General features: G+C 45.5%; 1 protein-coding gene and 3 non-coding genes across 4 annotated transcripts in view; all 4 read right to left on the bottom strand.

Annotated features, from left to right (window-relative positions):
- Window positions 1-15,647, bottom strand: part of HECTD3 (HECT domain E3 ubiquitin protein ligase 3) — a 127,087-nt gene that overhangs the window by 70,832 nt on the left and 40,608 nt on the right. The gene's annotated exons all lie outside the window — the stretch shown is intronic.
- LOC141104022 (U5 spliceosomal RNA) lies at window positions 2,813-2,927 on the bottom strand. The gene has a single exon (XR_012235412.1). It is a non-coding gene; the product is annotated as a U5 spliceosomal RNA (small nuclear RNA).
- On the bottom strand, window positions 7,827-7,941 carry LOC141104027 (U5 spliceosomal RNA). The gene has a single exon (XR_012235416.1). It is a non-coding gene; the product is annotated as a U5 spliceosomal RNA (small nuclear RNA).
- Window positions 14,881-14,995, bottom strand: LOC141104021 (U5 spliceosomal RNA). Its single transcript, XR_012235411.1, has one exon. It is a non-coding gene; the product is annotated as a U5 spliceosomal RNA (small nuclear RNA).

Here is a 15,647-nt window from a genome sequence, read left to right as displayed (position 1 = left end):
GCGGGGGGTTAAAACCGCACCGCTAGCGGGCGAATACCGCGGTAAAACAGCGCTAAATATACCGCCGACGCCCCCTACCGCCCCAGTGTAAAAGGGGCCTTAGAGGTTGAATCTGGTAAATATCATCAGTCAGAGATCAAATTTTTTTATTTAAAAGAAAAAAAGTTAGACTGATTTGCAGATTTTCAAACAGAACTGTAATATATTATGCTGGCCATACAAAAACAATGTCTTCCTTCAAAAAAAAATGTCATTTTAAGAACGGTGGTTTGATTTTCTAATCGTTAGTGGAGGTCAAATTGACGTTTGTTCTCAACCACAGTGACGGGAACATTTTAGAAATAGAAAACTTCTTGGTCAAAGGAATTTTCAGACAGTGGATGTGGTTTTCGTTCAGAAATCACATTTGTTTTAAAACAGAATGTTAAAAGCAAGTAAAAATTTCAAACAACATTCTTTCATTTAGCGAATGTACAAAGATTTTTCGTATGAATATTCTCGTCTGAAAATTGATCTGTGTGGCCAGCATAAGGCTCGGTATACACCGATGCAGTTTGCTTTTGATCCGTTTATGCAGTGCGTTTTGATTTTTTGTGCGCGTGATTTTGCTGCCATTTGCACTTTTGCATTTTTTTAATGCTTTTTTTTGCCCAATTTGTTGTTGGGTAGATAAATAAAAAAAACAAAATTGCTGCAAAAACGCATTACATGTTTTTTTGCAGCTTCTCCATTGAAGTATGTTGAACCAAAAAAGCACCGCTTTGCATTGAAAAAAGTCCCCGACCCTTTCCAAATATGCAGCAGCTGAAAAACAGCCTAGATGTGAACGTTAAATGAACTGTAGTGCGTTTCTGCAAAAAGCACTAAAAAACACATCGATGTGAAACAGGTCTAAGACGTTTAGTAACATAATGGGGTTAAAAAAAATTAAAAATTAGCCCTTCATAGTACAAAAAGAGAAAATAAATCACTACTATAAGGAGTTCATTTTTTTTACTGTGCAACAGTGAAAGTAATATTTACAGTAGCTATCATTTGCTCTTTTTGTACTCTAAAAGGCTAATTTTAGTTTTTTTAACCTTGTTATATTGCTGGCCGATTAATCGATTATGAAAATAGTAATCGATTAATTTTATAATCGATTAGTTGTTTTGGCCCTAGTGCAAATCATAAAAAATTGATCACACTTGATGTACTGGCGGCCTATCTCATTTCCTGCGACCCGAACAGGCCAGGAAAGTACAAATACCCCCAAATGACCCCTTTTTTGAAAGTAAACATTCCAAGGTATTTAGTAAGATGCATGGGAAGGTTTTAGATGTCATTTTTTCCCACAATTCTTTGCAAAATAAAGATTTTTTTTTCCACAAAATTGTCATTGTCATAGGTTATTTCTCTCACATGGCATGTATATACCACAAATGACACCCCAAAATACATTCTGCTACTCCTCCTGAGTATTATAATACCACATGTGTGGGACTTTTTCACAGCCTGGCCACATAGAGAGACCCAACATGCAGGGAGCACCTTCATGTGTTCTAGGAGCATAAATTACACATCTAACTTGTTGACTACCTATTACACTTTTGAAGGCCCTGGAGAACCAGGACAATGACATGTGACACTGACGAGTCACTGATGACACATGGCACCAATATGTGGCACTGATGACACGTGAAACTGATGACAGATAGCACTAATACGTGGCACTGATGACAGATGGCACTAATACATGGCACTGATGACAGATGGCACTAATACGTGGCACTGATGACAGATGGCACTAATACGTGGCACTGATGACAGATGGCACTAATACATGGCACTGATGACAGATGGCACTAATACGTGGCACTGATGACAGATGGCACTAATACGTGGCACTGATGACAGATGCACTAATACGTGGCACTGATGACAGATGGCACTAATACGTGGCACTGATGACAGATGGCACTAATACGTGGCACTGATGACAGATGGCACTAATACGTGGCACTGATGACAGATGCACTAATACGTGGCACTGATGACAGATGGCACTAATACGTGGCACTGATGACAGATGGCACTAATACCTGGCACTGATGACAGATGGCACTAATACGTGGCACTGATGACAGATGGCACTAATACGTGGCACTGATGACAGATGCACTAATACGTGGCACTGATGACAGATGGCACTAATACGTGGCACTGATGACAGATGGCACTGACAGGTGCTGTGGGCACTTTATTTTCCCTTTTTTTTTTCCTTACACTGACGCTCCAGCCGGTCGCTCTCCCTCCTCATACGCGGTCTCTGTGTGAGGAATGAGATCCAGCAATGAGAGATGATCTCATATGTTTACAGATCACCTCCCATTGGACACTCCGGCCGAGTGCCACTGTGATTGGCCATTCAGCATGATCTGTGATTGGCTGTGTCCAAGGGACACGGCCAACACAGAATTTGCCTGATGCGCCCCCGGGCGTGCGCATCATGGAAGTAAACAGGAAGACGTCCAGGGATGCCCTCCAGGAAATTGGAGTCCGTCTTTCGGCTATCGCACGGATGCCTAGTGGTTAAAAAAAAACAAAAAACGATCCTTTACAATCACTTTAAGAGAAGACTGGAAAATTGTCCTTTGTTGTTTTTTTTTTTATATAGTTTAACTTTACAACACGACTGCAACTTTGTATTTCACAGACACACATCATACAAGAATTCTTCAGCAGTAACATTGTACAATATATTCCATCTGAAGACAGAAAGTGAAATGTTACTATTCCAGATCATTGAATTCTGATATTAAACCAACAAGCAAGCCCAGCATCAGCCAGGCATCAAAAAATTATTAGAAACTCATAATTGTTCCTCTCCACGGAAATCTTTAGTAAAAGGCGAAAGATTTATTCGATCTGAAGAGAAACCAGAGTATACCTGATCTCAGGATCGATGTTTGTTGCCAGTTACAGACAAGTCTTGTTCAGATAAGTGGGAGGCAATTTACTAAGTCACTTTATTATTCTTAAACTCATAAAAAAAATAAAAATAAAAAAACATAAAAACACACATTATATATATATTTTATTTTAAACGTAGACTATAAATAAAAGAAATGTAAAAACTAAACAGCACAGTGTGAGGAGGATGCTGGGTAAGTATGGAGATGAGAAGTGACTGAGCAGACAATGGCGTCTAGTCAAAGTTTAGGAGAATTCAGAGGGGGGCGGGGCATTCACACTCTTCTACTACCTCACCCAATCAACTTTTTTTATTATGATTATACAGGATTTATATATCGCCAACAGTTTTGTGCAGCGCTTTATAAAATGAAGGCAGACAGTACAATTACATTACACTTTGATACAGAAGGAATCAGAGGCCCTGATCATTAGAGCTTACAATCTAGGAGGGGGGAGGGTCAATTGATACAAAAGGTAATAGCTGTGGGGGATGGGCTGATGGAGGAAGTAAAACAGTGTATTAGTTAGAAGTAGGATAGGCTTCTTTAAGTTAACCACTTCAACCCCGGAAGGAATTGCCCCCTTAATGACCAGGACATTTTTTGCGATACAGCACTGCGTCGCTTTAACTGAGAATTGCGCGGTCGTGCGATGCTGTACACAAACAAAATTGACGTCCTTTTTTTCCCCCACAAATAGAGCTTTATTTTGGTCATATTTGATCACCTCTGCGGTTTTTATTTTTTGCGCTATAAACAAAGTGCGACAGTTTAGAAAAAAAAACATTTTTTTTTGCTGTAATACATATCCAAATATATATATAAAAAATATATTCATCAGTTTAGGCAGATATATATTCTTCTACAAATCACAACAGGCATATATTGATTGGTTTGCACAAGATTTATTGCGTCTACAAACTATGGAATAGATTTAGGGACCTTTATTTTATTTTTATTGCTTTTACTAGTAATGGCATCGATCTGCGATTTTTAGCAGGACGGCGACATTGCGGCATACAAATCTGACCCCAACTGACACTTTTTGGGGACCAGTGACATTATTACATTTATCAGAGCTATAAAAATGCACTTATCAATGTATAAATGACACTGGCAAAGAAGGGGTTAACCCTAGGGGGTGATCAAGAGGTTAAGTGTGTTCTAACTGTAGGGGGGGGGGGATGGGCTCACTGGGACATGACAGAGATCAATGGGAACAGAAGATCTCACATGTCCCCTGTCAGAACGGGGATCTGCCTTCTTTACACTGGCAGATCCCTGTTCTGCCTCTGTACTAGGCAATCGCGGGTCACTGGTGGACATAGATTACACCTGACCCGCGGGCACCCACCCGCAACTGCATAACCTGTCGTACAGGTACAGAGATTTGCACAGCGCTGCCAACCTGCCACAGTATACGTACGTGAGCTTTGTTGGCAAGTGGTTGGAGAGGGGTTTTCAGGGATCATCTAAAGAGGGATAGATTAGGGGACAGTCGGACAGATTGGGGTAGGGAGTTCCAAAGGATGGGAGAAGCTCTGGAGAAATCCTGGAGGTGATGATGGGAGGAGGGGACAAGGGAGCGAGAGAGCAGGAGGTCTTAGGAGGACACAAGAGAAGTGGCTTGGTTGGTATTTTGGGACTAGAGTGTGAATATTATACTCAGCGCTGCTCCAACAAACAATAAAGTGCCCGTGTTACTGTAATCAATACAATGAAATTAATAAACAATATAAAGTGCTTAGTGCAAATTTGTAAAGTCCATCCATCTATGGTGAGCTGAACTTAACACTCCGCGCTCCTCTCCTGGGTCCTCACTCACCAACAATCATCTTTACAATCACCTCCGGAGGAGACCTGGTGAGGGTTGTTTGTGTACAGCGTCGCACGGCCGCGCAATTGTCAGTTGTTTGCACGCCAAGGCGGAGTTTTTTGCATGTTTTTAAATCTTTGATGTAGGTGTAATGATTTGACCTTTAACAAATAAATGTTAGCAGTATTACACTGAACACCCCCTTCTCTTCATCGCCATACGTCTATAATATGGATATCCGGTTACGGGGAGAGCTGGAGAGGTGATCCCTACACCCGGATATACCTGAAGTCCCATAACCTATCAGAGGAAGGAAGGTGACATCCTCACCTATATACAGAGTATAACCAGCAATCCTAATCATTGGTTTAAAGATGATTGTTGGTGAGTGAGGACCCAGGAGAGGAGCGCGGAGTGTTAAGTTCAGCTCACCATAGATGGATGGACTTTATATGATTGCACTTTACAAGTTTGCACTAAATTTGCACTAAGCACTTTATATTGTTTATTAATTTTATTGTATTGATTACAGTAACATGGACACTTTATTGTTTGTTGGAGCAGCTCTGAGTGTAATATTCACTTGGAGTTTTTTTTTACTTTGCACTACAGCAGCAGCCCGTCATTTGTTTCTATTTTTTAGTAATTGTCTCCATAGCGCGGGTATTCCTATTATTATTATTCACATTTTGGGACTAGGTTAGTGATGTAGCTGGGAACAGAGTTGTGGACGGCTTTGTAAATTATTGTTGGTACTTTGAATTTTATTTGTTGGGTGAGTGGAAGCAAGTGGAGGGATTGGCAGAGAGGGGTGGAGGACACTGAATGGAGGTCAGTGGAGGGATTGGCAGAGAGGGGTGGAGGAAACTGAATGGAGACCAGTGGAGGGATTGGCAGAGAGGAGTGGAGGACACTGAATGGAGACCAGTGGAGGGATTGGTAGAGAGGGGTGGAGGACACTGAATAGAGACCAGTGGAGGGATTGGCAGAGAGGGATGGAGGACACTGAATGGAGGTCAGTGGAGGGATTGGTAGGGAGGGGTGGAGGACACTGAATGGAGACCAGTGGAGGGATTGGCAGAGAGGGATGGAGGACACTGAATGGAGGTCAGTGGTCGGATTGGCAGAGAGGGGTGGAGGACACTGAATGGAGACCAGTGGAGGGATTGGCAGAGAGGGGTGGAGGACACTGAATGGAGGCCAGTGGAGGGATTGGTAGAGAGGGGTGGAGGACACTGAATGGAGGTCAGTGGAGGGATTGGTAGAGAGGGGTGGAGGACACTGAATGGAGCCCAGTGGAGGGATTGGTAGAGAGGGGTGGAGGACACTGAATAGAGACCAGTGGAGGGATTGGTAGAGAGGGGTGGAGGACATTAATGGAGGCCAGTGGAGGGATTGGCAGAGAGGGGTGGAGGACACTGAATGGAGACCAGTGGAGGGATTGGTAGAGAGGGGTGGAGGACACTGAATGGAGACCAGTGGAGGGATTGGTAGAGAGGGGTGGAGGACACTGAATGGAGACCAGTGGAGGGATTGGTAGAGAGGGGTGGAGGACACTGAGTGGAGCCCAGTGGAGTTATTGGCAGAGAGTGGTGGAGGACACTGAATGGAGACCAGTGGAGGGATTGGTAGAGAGTGGTGGAGGACACTGAATGGAGACCAGTGGAGGGATTGGTAGAGAGGGGTGGAGGACACTGAATGGAGGCCAGTGGAGGGATTGGCAGAGAGGGATGGAGGACACTGAATGGAGGTCAGTGGAGGGATTGGTAGAGAGGGGTGGAGGACACTGAATGGAGGCCAGTGGAGGGATTGGCAGAGAGGGATGGAGGACACGGAATGGAGGCCAGTGGAGGGATTGGCAGAGAGGGATGGAGGACACTGAATGGAGACCAGTGGAGGGATTGGCAGAGAGGAGTGGAGGACACTGAATGGAGATCAGTGGAGGGATTGGTAGAGAGGGATGGAGGACACTGAATGGAGGTCAGTGGAGGGATTGGCAGAGAGGGATGGAGGACACTGAATGGAGACCAGTGGAGGGATTGGTAGAGAGGGGTGGAGGACACTGAATGGAGATCAGTGGAGGGATTAGCAGAGAGGGGTGGAAGACACTGAATGGAGATCAGTGGAGGGATTGGTAGAGAGGAATGGAGGACACTGAATGGAGACCAGTGGAGGGATTGGCAGAGAGGAGTGGAGGACACTGAATGGAGATCAGTGGAGGGATTGGCAGAGAGGGGTGGAGGACACTGAATGGAGATCAGTGGAGGGATTGGCAGAGAGGAGTGGAGGACACTGAATGGAGATCAGTGGAGGGATTGGTAGAGAGGAATGGAGGACACTGAATGGAGACCAGTGGAGGGATTGGTAGAGAGGGGTGGAGGACATTGAATGGAGACCAGTGGAGGGATTGGTAGAGAGGGGTGGAGGACACTGAATGGAGGCCAGTGGAGGGATTGGTAGAGAGGGGTGGAGGACATTGAATGGAGACCAGTGGAGGGATTGGTAGAGAGGGGTGGAGGACACTGAATGGAGGTCAGTGGATGGATTGGTAGAGAGGGGTGGAGGACACTGAATGGAGGTCAGTGGAGGGATTGGTAGAGAGGAATGGAGGACACTGAATGGAGACCAGTGGAGGGATTGGTAGAGAGAGGTGGAGGACACTGAATGGAGGTCAGTGGAGGGATTGGTAGAGAGGGGAGTTGAATTTCTATTATTATATTATGTCAGCAAAATCAATTGTTTGTTTATTAACTGGAGATATTTTTATATCAGTTTTCACCCATCATTTCCTCTTCTCCTCCCTCCATCAGATATAATGAATCGGTTTTAACAGAAGACTGGAAAATTATCCTTTGTTGTTTTTTTGCCATTTTAATTAATCTGTCTTTTTATTTTTATAATTTAACTTTCCACTACGACTGCAACTTTGTATCTCACAGACACACATCATACAAGAATTCTTCAGCAGTAACATTGTACAATATATTCCATCTGAAGACAGAAAGTGAAATGTTACTATTCCAGATCATTGAATTCTGATATTAAACCAACAAGCAAGCCCAGCACCAGCCAGGCATCAAAAAATTATTTGAAACTCATAATTGTTCCTCTCCACGGAAATCTTTAGTAAAAGGCGAAAGATTTATTCGATCTGAAGAGAAACCAGAGTATACCTGATCTCAGGATCGATGTTTGTTGCCAGTTACAGACAAGTCTTGTTCAGATAAGTGGGAGGCAATTCACTAAGTCACTTTATTATTCTTAAACTTCTTTACGGGGAAAAATAAATAGATAAAAATGATGTATATTTATACTTTTTAAATTTTATTTAATGTACTCTAAATAAAAGAAATGTAAAAACTAAACAGCACAGTGTGAGGAGGATGCTGGGTAAGTATGGAGATGAGAAGTGACTGAGCAGACAATGGCGTCTAATCAAAGTTTAGGAGAATTCAGAGGGGGGCGGGGCATTCACACTCTTCTACTACCTCACCCAATCAACTCAAAGCAATTCCTAATCTATTTTTTTTTTTTTTTATTATTATACAGGATTTATATATCGCCAACAGTTTTGTGCAGCGCTTTATAAAATGAAGGCAGACAGTACAATTACATTACAATTTGATACAGGAGGAATCAGAGGGCCCTGATCATTAGAGCTTACAATCTAAGAGGGGGGAGGGTCATTTGATACAAAAGGTAATAGCTGTGGGGGATGGGCTGATGGAGGAAGTAAAACAGTGTATTAGTTAGAAGTAGGATAGGCTTCTTTAAGTTAACCACTTCAGCCCCAGGATTTGCCCCCTTAATGACCAGGACATTTTTTGTGATGCGGCACTGCGTCGCTTTAACTGACAATTGCGCGGTCGTGCGACGTTGTACACAAACAACTGTCACCAGGTCTCCTCCGGAGGTGATTGTAAAGATGATTGTTGGTGAGTGAGGACCCAGGAGAGGAGCGCGGAGTGTCACCAGGATCTGTACATTACAAGCTGTACAAGTTCAGCTCACCATAGATGGGTTGACTTTATATGATTGCACTTTACAAGTTTGCACTAAATTTGCACTAAGCACTTTATATTGTTTATTGATTTTATTGTATTGATTACAGTAACATGGACACTTTATTGTTTGTTGGAGCAGCTCTGAGTATAATATTCACACTCTAGTCCCAAAATACCAACCAAGCCAGGTTAGTGATGTAGCTGGGAACAGAGTTGTGGACGGCTTTGTAAATTATTGTTGGTACTTTGAATTTTATTCGTTGGGTGAGTGGAAGCCAGTGTGGGGATTGGTAGAGAGGGGTGGAGGACACTGAATGGAAGGCAGTGGAGGGATTGGTAGAGAGGGATGGGGGACACTGAATGGAGACCAGTGGAGGGATTGGAAGAGAGGGGTGGAGGACACTGAATAGAGACCAGTGGAGGGATTGGCAGAGAGGGGTGGAGGACACTGAATAGAGACCAGTGGAGGGATTGGCAGAGAGGGGTGGAGGACACTGAATGGAGACCAGTGGAGGGATTGGTAGAGAGGGATGGGGGACACTGAATGGAGACCAGTGGAGGGATTGGAAGAGAGGGGTGGAGGACACTGAATGGAGACCAGTGGAGGGATTGGTAGAGAGGGATGGGGGACACTGAATGGAGACCAGTGGAGGGATTGGAAGAGAGGGGTGGAGGACACTGAATGGAAACCAGTGGAGGGATTGGAAGAGAGGGGTGGAGGACACTGAATAGAGACCAGTGGAGGGATTGGCAGAGAGGGGTGGAGGACACTGAATAGAGACCAGTGGAGGGATTGGCAGAGAGGGGTGGAGGACACTGAATGGAGACCAGTGGAGGGATTGGTAGAGAGGGATGGGGGACACTGAATGGAGACCAGTGGAGGGATTGGAAGAGAGGGGTGGAGGACACTGAATGGAGACCAGTGGAGGGATTGGTAGAGAGGGATGGGGGACACTGAATGGAGACCAGTGGAGGGATTGGAAGAGAGGGGTGGAGGACACTGAATGGAGACCAGTGGAGGGATTGGTAGAGAGGGGTGGAGGACACTGAATAGAGACCAGTGGTGGGATTGGCAGAGAGGGATGGAGGACACTGAATGGAGACCAGTGGAGGGATTGGCAAAGAGGGGTGGAGGACACTGAATAGAGACCAGTGGTGGGATTGGCAGAGAGGGGTGGAGGACACTGAATGGAGGTCAGTGGAGGGATTGGTAGAGAGGGGTGGAGGACACTGAATGGAGATCAGTGGAGGGATTGGTAGAGAGGGGTGGAGGACACTGAATGGAGATCAGTGGAGGGATTGGTGGAGAGGGGTGGAGGACACTGAATGGAGACCAGTGGAGGGATTGGTAGAGAGGGGTGGAGGACACTGAATGGAGATCAGTGGAGGGATTGGCAGAGAGGGGTGGAGGACACTGAATGGAGGTCAGTGGAGGGATTGGTAGAGAGGGGTGGAGGACACTGAATGGAAGCCAGTGGAGGGATTGGTAGAGAGGGGTGGAGGACACTGAATGGAGACCAGTGGAGGGATTGGCAGAGAGGGGTGGAGGACACTGAATGGAGGCCAGTGGAGGGATTGGCAGAGAGGGGTGGAGGACACTGAATGGAGGCCAGTGGAGGGATTGGCAGAGAGGGGTGGAGGACACTGAATGGAGGCCAGTGGAGGGATTGGTAGAGAGGGGTGGAGGACACTGAATGGAGATCAGTGGAGGGATTGGCAGAGAGGGGTGGAGGACACTGAATGGAGGTCAGTGGAGGGATTGGTAGAGAGGGGTGGAGGACACTGAATGGAAGCCAGTGGAGGGATTGGTAGAGAGGGGTGGAGGACACTGAATGGAGACCAGTGGAGGGATTGGCAGAGAGGGGTGGAGGACACTGAATGGAGGCCAGTGGAGGGATTGGCAGAGAGGGGTGGAGGACACTGAATGGAGGCCAGTGGAGGGATTGGCAGAGAGGGGTGGAGGACACTGAATGGAGGCCAGTGGAGGGATTGGTAGAGAGGGGTGGAGGACACTGAATGGAGGCCAGTGGAGGGATTGGTAGAGAGGGGTGGAGGACACTGAATTGAAGCCAGTGGATGGATTGGTAGAGAGGGGTGGAGGACACTGAATGGAAGCCAGTGGATGGATTGGTAGAGAGGGGTGGAGGACACTGAATGGAGACCAGTGGAGGGATTGGTAGAGAGGGGTGGAGGACAGTGAATGGAGACCAGTAGAGGGATTGGCAAAGAGGGGTGGAGGACACTGAAAAGAGACCAGTGGTGGGATTGGCAGAGAGGGGTGGAGGACACTGAATGGAGACAAGTGGAGGGATTGGTAGAGAGGGATGGGGGACACTGAATGGAGACCAGTGGAGGGATTGGTAGAGAGGGATGGGGGACACTGAATGGAGACCAGTGGAGGGATTGGTAGAGAGGGGTGGAGGACACTGAATGGAGACCAGTGGAGGGATTGGTAGAGAGGGGTGGAGGACACTGAATGGAGACCAGTGGAGGGATTGGTAGAGAGGGGTGGAGGACACTGAATGGAGACAAGTGGAGGGATTGGTAGAGAGGGATGGGGGACACTGAATGGAGACCAGTGGAGGGATTGGTAGAGAGGGATGGGGGACACTGAATGGAGACCAGTGGAGGGATTGGTAGAGAGGGATGGGGGACACTGAATGGAGACCAGTGGAGGGATTGTCAGAGAGGGGTGGGGGACACTGAATGGAGACCAGTGGAGGGATTGGCAGAGAGGGGTGGAGGACACTGAATGGAGACCAGTGGAGGGATTGGTAGAGAGGGGTGGAGGACACTGAATGGAGACCAGTGGAGGGATTGGTGGAGAGGGGTGGAGGACACTGAATGGAGACCAGTGGACGGATTGGTGGAGAGGGGTGGAGGACACTGAAAGGTTGGTAAGGTGGATGAGTCTTGCAGCAGCATTCATGATGGGCTGAAGGGGGGGAGGAGTCTATGTAAAGGTAAGCCAATGAGGAGGGAGTTGCAGTAGTCGAGGCGAGAGATGACCAGCGAGTGAATTAGAAGCTTGGTGGTGTCATTAGTTAAAAAGGGGCGTATTCTGGAAATGTTGCGGAGGTTGAGGCGGTATGATTTGGACAGGGATTGGATGTGGGCCTGAAAGGACAGTTCAGAGTCTAAGGTCACCCCTATCACCCTGACATGTGGGGACGGACTGATAGATGTGCCATTGATCTTGACAGAGAAGTCGGGGGAAGGGACACGTGGGGGAGGAAATATTATGAGCTCGGTTTTAGATTCAGTTTCAGGAAGTGATGTGACATCCAGGCTGATATGTCTTTTAGTAAATCAGTGATGTGTGAGGAGACTGATGGGGTCAGCTGGGGGGCAGAGCGATAGATTTGGGTGTCATCGGCATATAAATAATAGCAGAAGTCATGGGAGGCTATCAGCTGACCCAGAGAGGATGTGTAGATCGAGAATAGTAGAGGTCCAAGGACAGAACCTTGGAGGATCCCCAACGGTAAGAGGAGTTGGAGAGGAGGAATTATAAGTGACACTGAAGGTGTGGTGAGATGGAGACCAAGCAAATTGAGTTTTTCGAGGAGGAGGGGGGTGGTCAACTATATTAAAAGGCAGCAGAAAGGTCCAAGTGTACGGAATAATGACTGTTAGTAAGTCGTTTGTGAATTATAGGAGGGCAGTTTCTGTGGAGTGCTGTGGGAGAAATCCAGACTGAAAGGGATCAAGGAGGTTATTCTCAATGAGGTGGTCGCTCAGTCGATCGTAGACTAAACGTTCAAGGAGTTTGGAGGCAAAAGGGAGTAAGGAGATGGGTCTTAGGTTGTTAGGATTGGTGGGTCCAGTGGGGCCTTTTTTGGTATGGGAGTGACTAGCGCATGTTTTAGAGGGTTGGGGAAGATGCCAGTAGAGAGGGAGAGGTTGAAGATATGAGTTAGAGCGTAGGATAGAGCCAGAGGGTGACCGTAGTATTTGAGAAGGAATAGGGTCCAGGGGGCAGGAGGTTAGGTGGGCGTTAGAAAAAAAGTTTAGTGACTTCCTCTGTAGTAGCTGGGTTAAAACAGGGAAGTATTGATTGTGCAGGAGGACAAAGAGTGTAAAGTGAGGGCGATATCTGTAGAGTGGAAGAGATCTTGAGATGAATTGTATCAATCTTATTTTTGAAGTGATTAGCAATCTCCTGGGCAGTGAGTTGGTGGGTGGAGAATGAAGTAGAGTGGTAAAGGTAGAAAAGAGTTGATGGGGACTGCGTGAGAGGGTGTTAATGAGAGTAATAAAGTAGGTCTGTAGAGGCAGGAGTGGTATTTTTGGAGGGCAGATTTATATTTGGCTGAAATCTTGCTATGACTTAGTCTTATGCCACAGATGCTCAAGAGCGCGACTCTGTTTTTAGAGGCTTCTGGTATTGTCTGTCTTCCAGGGTTGTAGCGGTCGGGGTCTGATTCTGTGCGTAGTGAGGGGGGGGGGGGGGGTGAAGGTATCCTGGGTGGATGACAGTGAACTGTTGTAGATAGAAGTGGCCAAGTTGGGGCAGGACAAGGATGAGATTTTGTCATAGAGAGAAGGGAAGTGAAGAGAAGGGTTAAGATGGCGAAGGTTTCTACGGGTAATTGCTTAGTAGTTGGAAGGCAAGGAGGAGGAAGAAGAGAAGGAGAGAGTGAAACTAATAAGGTGTTGATCAGAGAGAGGAAAAGGAATATTGGAGAGGTTGTGCGGGGTGCATAGGTAGGAGAATATGAGGTCAAGGTAGTTGCCAACAGAATGAGTAGAAGTGCTTGTCCATTGTTTTAAGTCAAAAGAGGAGGTTAGGCTCAGCAGTTTGGAAGTAGCGGGAGTGTTTAGATTAACAGGGATACTGAAGTCACCAAAAATGATTGTTGGAATTTCAGAAGAGAGAAAGTAGGATAGCCAGGCAGAGAAGTCATCAAGGAAGCTTAATATCGGTCCAGGAGGCCAATAGATCACAGCAATTCTCAATTAAACCGGAGAAAATAGATTAATACAGAGAGCTTCAAAATGAGGAGAGGGTCGGAGAGGGGGTGGATGAAGAACCTGAAAAGTGCTTTGAGGGGATAGGAGGATTCCAACACCACCTCCATTCCGTCCACAGGAGGCCGCCATAGGAGAGGGCAGCAGGAGAAGGAAAGTCAGATTCTTGAATCCAGGTCACAGTAATTGCAAGTAGGTTCAGGGAGTTTGTGATGAATAGGTCATGGAAGGTGGTGAGTTTGTTACAGAGTGGGCATTCCAAAGGGCACAGGAGAAGGGGAGGCCGGTTCTAGGCAGAAGAGGAATAGAAATGAGATTGTGTGGATTGCAGCTGCTATCAGAGTATGGGGGGTGCTGGGTATGTTGGCCGAAGGTAAATGATGAAATGATGATGGTCCAGGATTTGGGGAAATATCTCCAGAAGTTAGGAGAAGCAGAAGGGTGAGAGGTGACATGGGAGTGTGACTTGTGTGGGGGGACATGTCCCAGTGTCTACATATGAGCATTTGATTATTAAAATATATATGTAAAAACGTGTGAAAAAAAAATCACCGATTTAAAAAAGTGAAATGTCTCTGCACGTGGCATTTACATTTTGAGCAGCACTTTAACAATGTAATATATATATACGTATGAGAGAAAAATAATGCAGAAGAAATGACGGCTTATATAAACCTGATGCACTTTTAATACAACGCTAAGGGAAAAATAACTTTCTCCACTTTGTTTCTGATTGAAAGTCCCTGAAATGATTGAAAAAATGACGATCTTTTCTGGGAGTTGAATTTCTTTCTATTACTATATTATGTCAGCAAAATCAATTGTTTGTTTATTAACTGGAGATATTTTTATATCAGTTTTCACCCATCATTTCCTCTTCTCCTCCCTCCATCAGATATAATGAATCGGTTTTAACAGAAGACTGGAAAATTATCCTTTGTTGTTTATTTTTTGCCATTTTCTGTTTTTTTATTTTTATAGATTAACTTTCCAACACGACTGCAACTTTGTATCTGTCATACACATCATACAAGAATTCTTCAGCAGTAACATTGTACAATATATTCCATCTGAAGACAGAAAGTGAAATGTTACTATTCCAAATCATTGAATTCTGATATTAAACCAACAAGCAAGCCCAGCATCAGCCAGGCATCAAAAAATTATTAGAAACTCATAATTGTTCCTCTCCACGGAAATCTTTAGTAAAAGGCGAAAGATTTATTCGATCTGAAGAGAAACCAGAGTATACCTGATCTCAGCGGAAGGTGAACCCCCCAACAAAACACACTTTGTTCCTATGAGGGAGACGAAATGAATTCAATACTTTTTCAGATTCACAAAAATAGAAAATAAATTCTGTGCAATAAAAGGGAAGAATTTTTGATCTATTCAATAAAAACATTAGACAAAATTAAAGTTGTACAATCGTTCATGGTATCACAAATGCATCATGGGTATGCAAATTAGCAGTGCTGGGCGGAGCTTTCCGGAAGGATAAAACTACGAAAGACTGCAGGAAATGAGACAGCAAAAACCTGTCTAGTGAGCACCGTGCTCCGTCAGATTAGGCGACCTGTCAGATTAGGTAACGGAAGTGACGTTCCATTGCGGCCATCTTGGTACACCCCGCACTTGTCCGTAGTAAGGATACAGTGATAATGCGGCAAGCGGACATCTTTTTACACCCACCAGAGTCCGGCATTTCACACTTATTTTTACCAGTAAACTGACCTTATATAGTGAAATACAGATTTAGAAATCCATGAGACGGTTTTGATGTTGAATGTTAAAAGCCGCGGCGAGCGTGCTGATCGCACAGGTTTGTCAATCTGAGAGAACATCGCTGCTTTGAAAACTTAACATCTAAACAGTGAGACGGATTTCACAATCCTGTATTTT

This window comes from Aquarana catesbeiana, linkage group LG07 (genome assembly GCF_042186555.1).
Source record: "Aquarana catesbeiana isolate 2022-GZ linkage group LG07, ASM4218655v1, whole genome shotgun sequence".
NCBI classification, from domain to species: Eukaryota; Metazoa; Chordata; class Amphibia; order Anura; family Ranidae; genus Aquarana; species Aquarana catesbeiana.
This window is presented reverse-complemented; position numbering and strand designations above follow the sequence as displayed.